The 12,876-nt window shown below is 49.8% G+C and overlaps 1 long non-coding RNA gene across 1 annotated transcript in view; it reads left to right on the top strand.

The window, feature by feature from the left end:
* The window catches only part of LOC140218345 (uncharacterized), a 54,892-nt gene that overhangs the window by 21,086 nt on the left and 20,930 nt on the right, over positions 1 to 12,876 (top strand). The gene's annotated exons all lie outside the window — the stretch shown is intronic.

Genomic DNA, 12,876 nt, shown 5'->3' with positions numbered 1-12,876 from the left:
TATATTAGATGCTCACTGTGATGAAGAACTCAACTAAATCTGCTATAGTACATGTGTAAATCGCGCAACTCACAATCACGAATTGCACCTCCGGAGCTAGAAGGCCTAGTATTGCCATACTGCGGTTACCCGAAGTTCCAACGAGTGCTGGAAGTGTCGTCATTATTGGACACCAGCTATAGCTAGTGTCGAAATCAGACCTCCAGTGACTTTGAAGTTAAAATTTTTCTTTTTCCAAGTGAGAACAAATTGCTGAATCACTACTTTCCTAGAAAATATCGTAAGAGAACAATTCAACGTAGAAAAGCCCATAAGGCTACGCGAGTTGGTACTACATGGGAAACAAGTAACGGCGCACAAAGTATAAATGGCGGTGGTTGACCGTAAACTGGCCCTCGCTCGCAATTGAATTTTTATAGGACCCGCAGCGGTGGCTCAGCGCCCATGGTGTGGAACTTATAATTTGCAAAGAACAGTAACTTCAAGAAGAGGAAGGTGTGTTAGCGTGATGCAAGGGTTTTCTATCGTGCTATTGCGAAACCAATTTTGGCTTTTAGCTGCCTTTATTCAGCGCACATATCAGAGCGCCTTCACAGCGGTGGCAGCCCTTTGCTTGAAATCTAGCAATTCAACGAAGGTTTATTGCGCCTTTATTCTTCACATCATCGTACTTGCCATCTAACATGAACATACGGGTAATGAACGTTGAAGCCAAAACGATTTTTACCCTCTATACGAGGTACTGAATTTAGTGTGATAAAGAATGCCAGGTGGTTGCATGTAGCAAGAATCGCCTGTTCGCCTGTTGCGGCGGGGGCTCCGGCCGTCATCAGGCGCAGCCGGTGCCAACTGATCGCCAACCATTTGCGATCGAGGTTTGACAACAACCGCACTCCGGGAATGTGGCCACGAAGGATTTGTTCTGTTTCCGGCAGTAACACAACCCCCCCCCCCCCTTCCTCCTCCAGTGCATCGTTCCCCCACACATTGGAATTGTTCGCACCATCGTATTTATGGCCACAGTGACGTCTGCTAACGTCTGGCGTGAAAGAAAGTTTAGAAGTAACTGATGAAAAGGCGGGCAGTTGCTCTTTTCTATGCCCTTTACGTGCCAGACGCCGAATTCGTTCTTATTTGTTGATCATCTAAGCACCGTTATGGAGCCCTGGCAATGCAAAAAGTTGGATAGAATCGCAGGGCTGATTCCCTGGTCCTTTCGAAACAGCAAGTTCAACGGTTGAAACAACACTGAGGATTTGCGTGATGGGGCGGCATATCTGCTCTTTGTAGACAGGTAAGAACAAAGGGAAATCGTCCTTGTTTTCCCCACTATTCATCACATACTGGGAGAAGGAAACAAGAATGTTGCACTGAAAACGGATGATTTGCACTTCGTTCTGTGGCTTGAAGCAACCAAACATTCGAATAGTTGGTATATCAGCTGCTCCATGACCGAAAATTCAGGTAACAAGCAATGGAAGGCAAGCAACGTACACAGGATTTGAAGCTGCGGCAACTTAAAGGGCTTAGCATGAGGACACATAGGAAATTTTTGCTTTACACTGTCATTTGCACTCTGGCAAGCCGTTTAACCATAAAGGATGGAAGGATTTTTTTTTCAGATTACTTCCTTATTAGTGGAGGTAGGCGAAGTTGAAATGTCACGTCGCCATACGGCCATGAGGTCGGCATCACTAACACTGTAGAAACTCTAATTCTGTCCAGACTGGCGTCCGCCAAGCAATGACTATTCTTTGCTTTCTTCCATGAGGAACCGAGGAACTGTATTACCCTTATGTCACGCGGCTTGCTTTCACCTTTTAATGCAACACTTTATTTTGCGTTATGATTGGAATTTCGGGGCAGGTAGGTCAGTAGGTTCCTCTCTCGCTTCGCGTTCATAAAACAAAATAATGCGTCACCGATAGTGTAAACCAATGTTGGCCGTATGGAATGCCAGAATTTTATAATCCATAAAGAGGGTGATGTTAAAAAATTGAAGAATCATAGGCCGATTACCTTGCTTTCAGTATTGCATAAAATAGTCACCAAGATAATTTCCAATAGAATCAGACCAATACTTGTCTTCGGTCAACGAAGAGAGCAGGCTAGCTTCAGGAAAAATATTTTACAATAGATAACGACCATGCCACCAACAATGTAATAGAGAAATTCGTATCGAACAAAGTGCCATTCTATTTGTCGTTCTACAGAATAGGAAAAGGCATTTGATTCAATATAGATACCAGCACTGATAGAAGCATTTCGTATTCGAGATGTACAGGACACATACGTAACTACCGCGGGGAATGTCAACAGAGATTCCACAGCTACCTTGCTTCACCACAAGAAAAGTAGAAAATCACCAATCAAGAAAGGCCAATGTTATTCACTGTATGCTGTTGGGGTCTCGGTGCTGGCGCCCGTTATTGCGAATGGGTCGCAAGCCCCAAGGGTAGCGTTGGCCTGGCGGCCTGGGGCACTGGAAGCATCTGAAGGTCCCGGCAAAGCATGAGAAGACTGGTAACAGAACAACTTGTTTATTCTAACAACGCAAAAGAGCGGCCGGTCAGGTCGACCGAAGTGGAGAGACGGGAGAGCACGTAACTCAACAGTACAAATCGGAGCCTCTCTCCTGGCGTCCGGGGGCAGCTGCTCTTATACTCTCGGCGTCGCGGGCCAGAAGGAAGGTCACGGGATGAGCCCACGACACGGCGGAGCATGAGCCCACGACGGCGCGCACGGTCGAGCCGAGAGACCTGCTGAACCGAGTGTAGTGACGCATCGCCAACCCGCCGACGGACAGACCTGCTGGCTCCTCACTTGGGGAGCTCCGCTCCCCGGCTGCCGCGCTTTGACAAGCGTGGGCACACACACACACACGCACACAAGAAGACACGTGGCACTGAAACACGCCTGGACACGCTTGGCGGGGAGGCGTTGCGGCGGCGTCGAACGGGCCAAAATGTCCGCCGCTTTGAACGAAGCCCCGGCGTCCGTTGCATCCGCGCCGGCATTACCGCGCGTTGTAGGCGAAACGTAACAGACCGCCCCGCCGGGGGAAGGAGATCCCGATGGTCAGGGGACTGCATCCGCTGTCCGGAGGGATGTCGCTCGATGATGCTCATAACCGAAGTCGGGCGTCCTTTGGCGTTTCTTGAGCGCAGCGCACAGAGAAGGCCTCGTTCTCACGTTCAGGTGCACACAGGACACTGCAAAGTGACTTCGGGAGAGTTGACATTTTTGTTCTCGTTTCCGGCAAGCATTAGAACTACGCCGAAAGTCAACCGCTCAGTCAGCAAGCACGGCACAACCCTCACTAAGCCCTGCCAGGCTCTTTCCCCTTTTATACTGCTGCCTAGTTCCTTACAGTAGTTTAGCAGCACTCAGAACGCGTCCACAAATCGGAAAATTGCACTAGAAAGCACATCATCACTTTGAAACACTACACGAAAGCAATAGGTTAAAAATCCTGCCTCAGGAAGAAAAACATCAGTAACAAGCAATTTTGAGGCTGATTCCCACGTTAGGGGCTTCGACTTAAGCCATCGGCGTTACCGTTGAGACTCCCCTTTTTGTAACGCACCTCAAAGGAATATTGTTGCAAAGCGAGGCTCCAGCGCAGGAGGCGGCCATTTTTGGGAGAGATGGTCTGCAGCCATTGGAGAGGGCAGTGATCCGTCTCAATGATAAACCTCGAGCCAGCTAGGTAACATGACAATTTCTGAACGGCCCACACGATACACGCACACTCTTTCTCGGTGGCGCTATACGCCTGCTCACGACTGGTCAGCTTACGACTAGCATACAGGACGGGGTGTTCTACTTCTCCATTTTCCCGTTGGCACAGTACAACGCCCATGCCTCGCTCACTAGCATCACACTGAACAACGAACCCTTTTGTGTAGTCGGGCGATCGTAGCACAGGCTGGCTTGTTAGGGCGCTCTTTAGGGCGCTAAAAGCTCTTTCCTTCGTCTCATCCCAGACGACTGTTTGCGGCTCTGTCTTTCTTAGAGCATCCGTCAAGGGAGCCGCGATATCAGAGTACCTGGGGATGTACCTCTGATAGTAGCCGGCGACACCTAAGAAAGACCGAATATCGGTCTTCGTGCGCGGTTGCGGGAAGTCTCGCACAGCGGCCACCTTTATTTCAGAGGGGCGGCGTCGACCCCGACCAATCACGTGTCCGAGGTAGACAACCTCGGCCTGTGCTAACTGGCACTTGGGAGCCTTGACTGTCAAGCCCGCATCGCGCAGGCGGGTTAGCACTGCCCGCAAGTGGGCCATATGCTCCGGCCAGGATGCGGAGAATATCGCTACGTCGTCTAGATACGGTAAAGCGAATTCTTGCTGTCCCCGCAACACTTTATCCATGAGGCTTGAAAAGCAGTATGGCGCGTTCTTCAAACCAAAACTCAAAACTTTAGGACGGAATGTCCCCATTGGTGAAATGAACGCCGCATACCTACTAGCCTCTTCTGTAAGTGGAACCTGCCAATAACCCCTGACAAGATCTAGGGTGGAAATAAACTGAGCGCTACTCACTCTCTCAAGGCGCTCCTCAATGTTAGGGATCGGATAAATTTGATCCTTAGTGATGGAATTAAGCCTGCGGTAGTCGACGCAAGGACGAGGTTCCTTGCCCGGTACCTCAACTAAAATCAAAGGGGAGGTATAATCACTCTCACCTGCTTCAATAACACCGAGCTGTAGCATTTTCTTTACCTCAGCCTCCATAATATCGCTCTGGCGGGGTGACACCCGGTACGCCTTGGATCGTACTGGCTCTGGGGAGGTAAGTTCTATGTCATGAGTAAGGACAGAAGTCCTACCAGGCCTCTCAGAGAACAGACCTTGAAACTCTTGTAAGAGCTGGTGTAGTTCGGTTTTCTGCTCAGGCGACAGCGATGCTTTACTTATTAAGTCACTAATGACTTGATCGGTGTCTTTCCTGTTCGTCACTGAGCCTAGTCCCGGAAGCTCGACCGGAAGCTCTTCGGGAACGTTTACCATCATGCACACCACTGCTTCCCGTTGCTTATAGGGTTTGAGCAGATTACAGTGGTAAACTTGCTGTGCTTTCCGCTTTCCTGGCAGACTCACCACGTAGTTAACGTCCGACAGTTTTTGAACAATCCATGCTGGGCCCTCCCACTGCACGTCGAGTTTGTTCTTTAGCGATGTGCGCAATATCATGACCTCATCGCCCACCTCAAAACGACGGGCCCTGGCTGTCCGATCATAATAAACCTTGGCCCTCTGCTGGGCCTCTGCCATTGCTTCACCTGACAACTCCTGTGCCCTTCTTAAGCGTTCGAGGAGCTTAAGCACGTACTCTACCACGACTGGGTCGTCGCCCCTGCCTTCCCATGATTCTCGAAGCATGCGAAGCGGAGATCGCAGCGAGCGACCGTACACCAGCTCAGCTGGCGAAAACCCCGTAGCCGCATGCGGCGCGGTCCTTAATGCAAACATCACTCCAGGCAGACACAGCTCCCAGTCAGTTTGATGTTCAAAACACAATGCTCTCAACACGCGCTTCATGACGGAGTGGAGCTTCTCAACGGAATTCGACTGGGGGTGGTGCACTGAGCTGTGTAACAGCCTTACCCCGCACCTTTCGAGAAAGGCTGTCGTCAAAGCGCTAGTAAACACTGTACCCTGATCTGACTGGATTTCTGCAGGAAAACCAACTCGCGCAAATATGGACAGTAGTGCATTGACTATCTCAACTGAGCTGAGTTCTTTAAGCGGCACTGCTTCAGGGAACTTTGTCGCTGGGCAGATCACAGTCAAAATGTGTCGGTACCCCGTGGCTGTTACTGGCAGAGGTCCCACTGTATCAATAACGAGCCGTCTAAAAGGCTCCGTAATGATAGGTACCAACTTCAACGGCGCCCTCGATTTGTCCCCTGGCTTGCCCACCCGCTGACAGGTGTCGCATGTCTTCACAAAGTGGTCTGCGTCCCGAAAACACCCTGGCCAATAGTACTCTTGCAAGAGACGGTCCTTAGTTTTCTTAACTCCTAGGTGTCCGGACCACGAACCCCCATGCGATAAGCGCAACAGATCCTGACGATAGCATTGAGGCACGATCAGCTGATCGAACTCCACTCCCCTGCGGTCTAGATACTTCCGGTACAGGACCCCACCTCTTTCCACAAAGCGAGCATTTTTCTTGGCGATACCTTCCTTGATAATGCAGCGTATGTTTTCTAGGCTGCCATCCTTCTTTTGCTCGGCTATCAAAGCCGACCGGCTGACTTTTAGCAACCTGTTTAGTCCGTCTGACGTAGGCGCGATGAGCAAATCTGGAGACAGCTCTTCTAACTTTCCCGTGTCGGGATTTTCCTCTCCAGTATCTGGTGCCTTTAACGCTACAGGCTCAATTTTATTCAGTTCGGGCGTGCTCTGAATATCAGCTTGCTGCACCTCTGACCCTTTTTCATTGTTTGACAACGTCGGTCCCGCAACTACCGCCTTTGCAGCGAGCTCCCGAACCTTCGATCTGGTTAAGGCCTGAACGCTAGCCTCACCAAACAAAAGCCCCTTCTCGCGCAGGAGGTCATCGGACCTGTTCGAAAATAGGTACGGGTACTGGGGGGGCAGCATAGATGACACTGCGGCCTCCGTCTCAAGTGCTCCGAAAGGTCCTTCAATAAGCACTTTTGCTACCGGCAGACACACGCTATGAGCTTCCACTGCTTGCTTGATCCATGCGCACTCGCCCGTGAACATATCGGGTTCTACGTAAGAGGGGTGAACGACATCCATCGTAGCTGCGGTATCGCGAAGCACTCGGCACTCTTTCCCGTTCACGAGGAGGTCTCGCATGTAAGGCTCGAGAAGCTTCATGTTCTCGTCAGTGCTGCATAAAGACAAAAACACGACTTTTGGTTTTGTTTCTGGACACTGCGCCGAAAAGTGACCCGGCTTCTGGCACGTATAACAAACGCGCGCTTGCCTCATCTCGAACCGCTTTCTGCGTTCGGCTTCGGTTGCCGCCGTCTCCGTACGTTCGGTCGGACTGCTTTCACTCGCATCCGCACTACGTGTATCCCCCTTTGCTCTCATGGGTGTGAACTTCGGCCTCTCAAACTTGGAGCCAAATTCACCCTTTTGACCGTCCTTAGCTCCGCGAGCCCGACGCGTCACAAACTCCTCGGCTAGCTCAGCGGCTCGAGCCACCGTACTAACGTCTGGCCTATCCAAGACCCAGTACCGCACGTTCTCAGGTAACCGACTATAAAACTGTTCTAGCCCGAAACACTGCAGAACTTTCTCTTGGTCACCAAACGCTTTCTCTTCTTTGAGCCACTCCTGCATGTTTGACATAAGCCTGTACGCAAACTCTGTATATGACTCACTTTTGCCTTTCTCATTTTCCCGAAACTTCCGACGGAACGCCTCCGCTGACAGCCGGTACTTTTTTAGCAGACTCGATTTCACTTTGTCGAAATCCTCTGCCTCCTCTCTCTCCAAGCGAGCGACTACGTCGGCCGCCTCGCCGGGTAGCAAAGTGAGCAAGCGCTGTGGCCACGTTTCCCGAGAGAACCCCTGCTTCTCGCACGTTCGCTCAAAGTTAACCAGGAACAAACCAATGTCCTCTCCAAGCTTAAACGGCCGCATCAGGTCAGTCATTTTGAACAATACTCGTTCTCCTGCACCGTGTGCCTGACTTCCATTACGAGCGCGTTCCATCTCTACCTCGAGACGCTTCATTTCCAAAGCGTGTTCGCGCTCTTCTTTTTCTTTCTGTTCTTTTCGTTCACGCTCATCTTTCTCTTTCTGTTCTTTAAGTTCACGCTCATCTTTCTCTTTCTGTTCTTTAAGTTCACGCTCCCTCTCCTCAATGGTCTCAAGGCATTCCGACAGCTCGTCATCCTCAGCTTCTAACTCAAGAATAGCCCTTAGCAGTTCTGGTTTTCTGAGTTTGTCTGAGACATCCAGACCCAACTCTCTTGCAAGCTCCAGCAATATCGGTTTGCGCAACGACTTCAAATCCATGGCTGCTCTGAATGCTGCTTTCTCTACTGCCTACTATTGTCTTGCCGCAAACTAACACGGCAGCAACGACAACCACAATTACCAGCTCTGTTTCTAACACTAACAAAAGCCTGGCAAAACTCAGAAGAAGAAAGTCCCGCACTCACCAAACCTCGCAGCCAAGACTTCAGCGCAGTCGTTCCGCTGCAGGCAACCAGTCATCACACAGGGCTCGTTGCACTGCTCCCGGATGGTCGTTGTGCTGCTCAGCATACATTCAACCGCATCTCTTCGCTGCTGGCCTCCGTTGTCGCGATCTCACCGCTGGCAACCAGTTTGTTGGGGTCTCGGTGCTGGCGCCCGTTATTGCGAATGGGTCGCAAGCCCCAAGGGTAGCGTTGGCCTGGCGGCCTGGGGCACTGGAAGCATCTGAAGGTCCCGGCAAAGCATGAGAAGACTGGTAACAGAACAACTTGTTTATTCTAACAACGCAAAAGAGCGGCCGGTCAGGTCGACCGAAGTGGAGAGACGGGAGAGCACGTAACTCAACAGTACAAATCGGAGCCTCTCTCCTGGCGTCCGGGGGCAGCTGCTCTTATACTCTCGGCGTCGCGGGCCAGAAGGAAGGTCACGGGATGAGCCCACGACACGGCGGAGCATGAGCCCACGACGGCGCGCACGGTCGAGCCGAGAGACCTGCTGAACCGAGTGTAGTGACGCATCGCCAACCCGCCGACGGACAGACCTGCTGGCTCCTCACTTGGGGAGCTCCGCTCCCCGGTTGCCGCGCTTTGACAAGCGTGGGCACACACACACACACACGCACACAAGAAGACACGTGGCACTGAAACACGCCTGGACACGCTTGGCGGGGAGGCGTTGCGGCGGCGTCGAACGGGCCAAAATGTCCGCCGCTTTGAACGAAGCCCCGGCGTCCGTTGCATCCGCGCCGGCATTACCGCGCGTTGTAGGCGAAACGTAACAATGCTTAGAACTATTCAAGCTCTCAGACTTGGGAGGCTTAGGAATGAGGATCAACGGGGAATATCTCAACAACCTTCGGCTGGCAGATGACATTGTCCCGTTCAGTAACATTGGAGATCAATTTAAACTAATGATTGATGATCTTATCCACGAAATTGTAAGGATTGGCTGCATGATTAATATAGAGAAGGCAAAGGAAGTATTCAATAGCCTGGAAAGGAAACTACAATTCACCATCGCCAGCCAGCCTCTAGAATATATGTGTGGGGAAAGGCATATCTAGATCAGTTATTCGCAATAGACCCTGATCGTGAGAAGGAAGTTAACGTAGTAATTAAAATTGGTTGGAGTGCATACGGCAGGCATCATGAATTTCTGACTGCGATGATACCCCTGTCATTAAAAAAGAAAAGTGTACAGTCAGTGCATTTTACCGATGATAACATACGGGGCAGAAACTCTCACGTTAACAAAGAAGCCCGAGAACAAGTTAAGGATGCCGCAAAAAAACAACAACGACGGAATGAAAAAAAAAAGACAGATCACAGTTTTTATCACAAGGGCGAAGCGAAGGATGCAATGACAACATGTTAGAATATTACACAAAGTGTAAGATTCGTAGCTGTCGTGGCAATATGAATTGAAGTCAACGTAGGCTAAGTAAAAACGAGCTCCTGTTGCAGGGTTTCTCTGTGTGAATCCTGCCATCGGACGATTCCATTTGTCTGTTAATTAAAGCCAACATCCGTCTTCACGACTTTACCACCCCTTTTTCCCTACCGGGTATGTTTCAAAGTTATGTACTGGGCCGATGCCGGAGGTAGTGCACAGACGCACCAATCAAACTTTATCATTTTCAGGTTCCAGTTCTGTCATTGTTTCGCACTTTTATTCCTAGGTATGATAAGATTTCAGATAAAACGCATGCGCTGTCAATGTTTTATTCCATGACATTTGTTTGCGGGTTGCCATTCTGAAAATTCTGTGGAATAATTTCTTCAATTATGTAAGGCCTCGTATGAGCAACTTTATTGCTAGAGTGGTGTGGCAAAATAACCCGCACATGCCGCATATCATATAGCATGGCATGGCATATAGCATCATATATCTAATATATAAGGAACCTCACGGTGACACTGATGCCGACGGCAATAATTCGCCGAGAGTGTCCATTTATTTGCTATCGCAATAAAGTGTTATTTGAAGCGTTATAGGGACACTAAAGGCAAATATTAAGCTAAGCTAAAGCGGTAGATAAGTTAGTGCTCGATAATCTCTAAGGCGTCAATATTATCACGAGTAATTGCGATAATATTAGTAGTCGAGATATTGAGGTAACTACAGTACACGGTTAGATTTAAATTCTATAACAAATAACTGATTTACATTACCATTGACAACGACGCCGGTCGGTCGAAAGGTTTCGTTCTCGCTGGACTATGTGCCAGCCACGCTTTCGCTTTTCAGTAGTTTTGTTATCGCGTAATGCTGCGCGGGTTTCGCTGGCTCGCGAAACTCGCACAAACTGCAAGTAGCAGAGAATGCCACTTCCATGTGATGCTGCGCGATGAGCGAAAGGTCCACTCCCCTTGACCAAATGTAGCTGCAGCGGAGAATCCACCACCCTATCGTGGCTCGCTTCTGCACGGCCTGGCGATTTTACGTTTTCTGCAAACCACTACACCACCGTCTGTCGGGCGCCGTTTCACTCAGTGACGGCCTGAAAGCGTGGTGATGGCGTAATCAACGTTACGACTCTCCGGCTGGGTAGCGGGTTAGTATTCGCCTATGGTGTCGCTTTAAGAAACCGAAAGTGAGTAGTATGGATCCGATAACAAACTAAAGTAATCGATATATTAGTTGACGTTAGGAGAAAATGAAATGAAGCTGGGCAGGCCAACTAATGCTTAGGGCACATAACCGGTGCACCAGCAGAGTTACACAATAAGTGCAAATGTCAGGGAAGCGCTGTCGACCCCGGCCGTAAGTTATGTGGGGTGAGGACATTGGAAAATTTTGAGGTGCATGTTTAAATAAAGGGGTAATCGTAGATCCCTGGAAGACGCCTTCTTCCTGACAGCGGATATAAAATTAGTTTGATGACGATGAAAATTTGCATCATTCTTGGCACTTTTCTGTAGGTAGGTAAGTAGGTTCCATAGCCTAATTTCAAAAAAAAAAATTGGGCTCAAGTACATTCTGCGAAGGTGGTTGGCCAGCAAAGCTTTGGCGTCAAAATCTGACGTATCAGGGTTCTGCCAAGCCTGAGCACGACACCATTGTGCATATTGACGTTGCTCTTTTCTCCGTCGCTCATCGTATTTGCGCTGCTCTTCAGGCATCCTAACTGTGGGTGGCTTGCTTTGGGAAGGAACCCTAACATCCTGCCTAGCCTGAGCACGAAGCCGTTGTCCATATTGACGCTGCTGTTCCCGTAGCCGCTTATCCTGTTCACACTACTCTTCGGTAACCCTAACTGTGCGTGGTCTTCCCATAGCGCAATCGCAACACAAACGAAATCAGTCGCTAGGCAGGTTCCTAAGTTACATATGAAAGGGTAGTAAGGCCGCTTTCTCCTTGGTATGCTACTGTTGTCACTTCCCGGCAACTGGAGCGTATGAGCAATCAGCGCTGAAACTTCGCGTTCCAATAGCAGCGCCGTAACACAGCCTAGCGAGTGGTGGCCTAAGTTTAGAGTAGCACAATGCTACAATTTCGCATCAGCAAATTCACAGAATCATATTGAAGCACATGTGTCCAGCTTCTGACCTGTCTGGGTAGCGACTTGCTAGAACGTAGCAGCGCATGCGCTTCTCGCAACCCGTATGGCTAGGAACAGAACTTCTGGGCGCATTGATCTAAGCGAACATTGATACAGGTGCACGTCTGTTATCGTTAAGTAGGCCGTGCAATCTTTGTAGCCTGCCTGCCGGACGCTGTCACCATATTTGAGTTACACTCAAACTGCCGTAGCGCCTCCTAGACAGCGCTGGTTCCCCATACTACCGTAATCTTTACCGGGAAACGGTTCTGGCGAACGCCATGTGCCTAATGGAGCTTCCTGGTTCTTTTTTTTTCTTGGCCCTGGACGGCCGGCGCCACCACGGCCGTGGATGCGAGCGCCATCTAGCGGCGCTGCAGTGAACCCTGCGGTGCACGTGGCGGGCGCCTAGTAGCAGTAGCGCCTGGTGGCAGCTTTCTAGCGACGAAAACAAAAAAAAAGAACCCCGGGATGGATGGATCCCCGTGGACCAGCTGAGCATTCAGCTTCGCACAAGAAATGGCGGTCTCATACCTAGGGTTGATAAGATCAGGGTTCATCATCATCACCATCATCATCATCGTCATCATCATCATCATCATTAGCCTGGTTATGCCCACTGCAGGGCATAGGCCTCTCCCATACTTCTCCAACTACCCCGGTCATGTGCTAATTGTGGCCATGTTGTCCCTGCAAACTTCTTAATCTCATCCGCCCACCTAACTTTCTGCCGCCCTCTGCTACGCTTTCCTTCCCTTGGAATCCATTCCGTAACTCTTAATGACCATCGGTTATCTTCCCTCCTCAGTACGTGTCCTGCCCATGCCCATTTCTTTTTCTTGATTTAAACTAAGATATCATTAACTCGCGTTTGTTCCCTCACCCAATCTGCTCTTTTCTTATTCGTTAACGTTACACCTATCATTCTTCTTTCCATAGCTCGTTGCGTCGTCCTCAATTTAAGTAGAACCCTTTTCGTAAGCCTCCAGGTTTCTGCCCCGTACGTGAGTACTGGTAAGACACAGCTATTATAAATTTTTCTCTTGAGGGATAATGGCAACCTGCTGTTCATGATCTCAGAATGCCTGCCAAACGCACCCAAGCCCATTCTTATTCTTCTGATTATTTCACTCTCATGATCCGG

This window comes from Dermacentor andersoni, chromosome 5 (genome assembly GCF_023375885.2).
Source record: "Dermacentor andersoni chromosome 5, qqDerAnde1_hic_scaffold, whole genome shotgun sequence".
Classification (NCBI taxonomy): Eukaryota; Metazoa; Arthropoda; class Arachnida; order Ixodida; family Ixodidae; genus Dermacentor; species Dermacentor andersoni.
The sequence above is the reverse complement of the archived record's forward strand: the minus strand, read 5'-3'. Positions and strand labels throughout refer to the sequence as shown.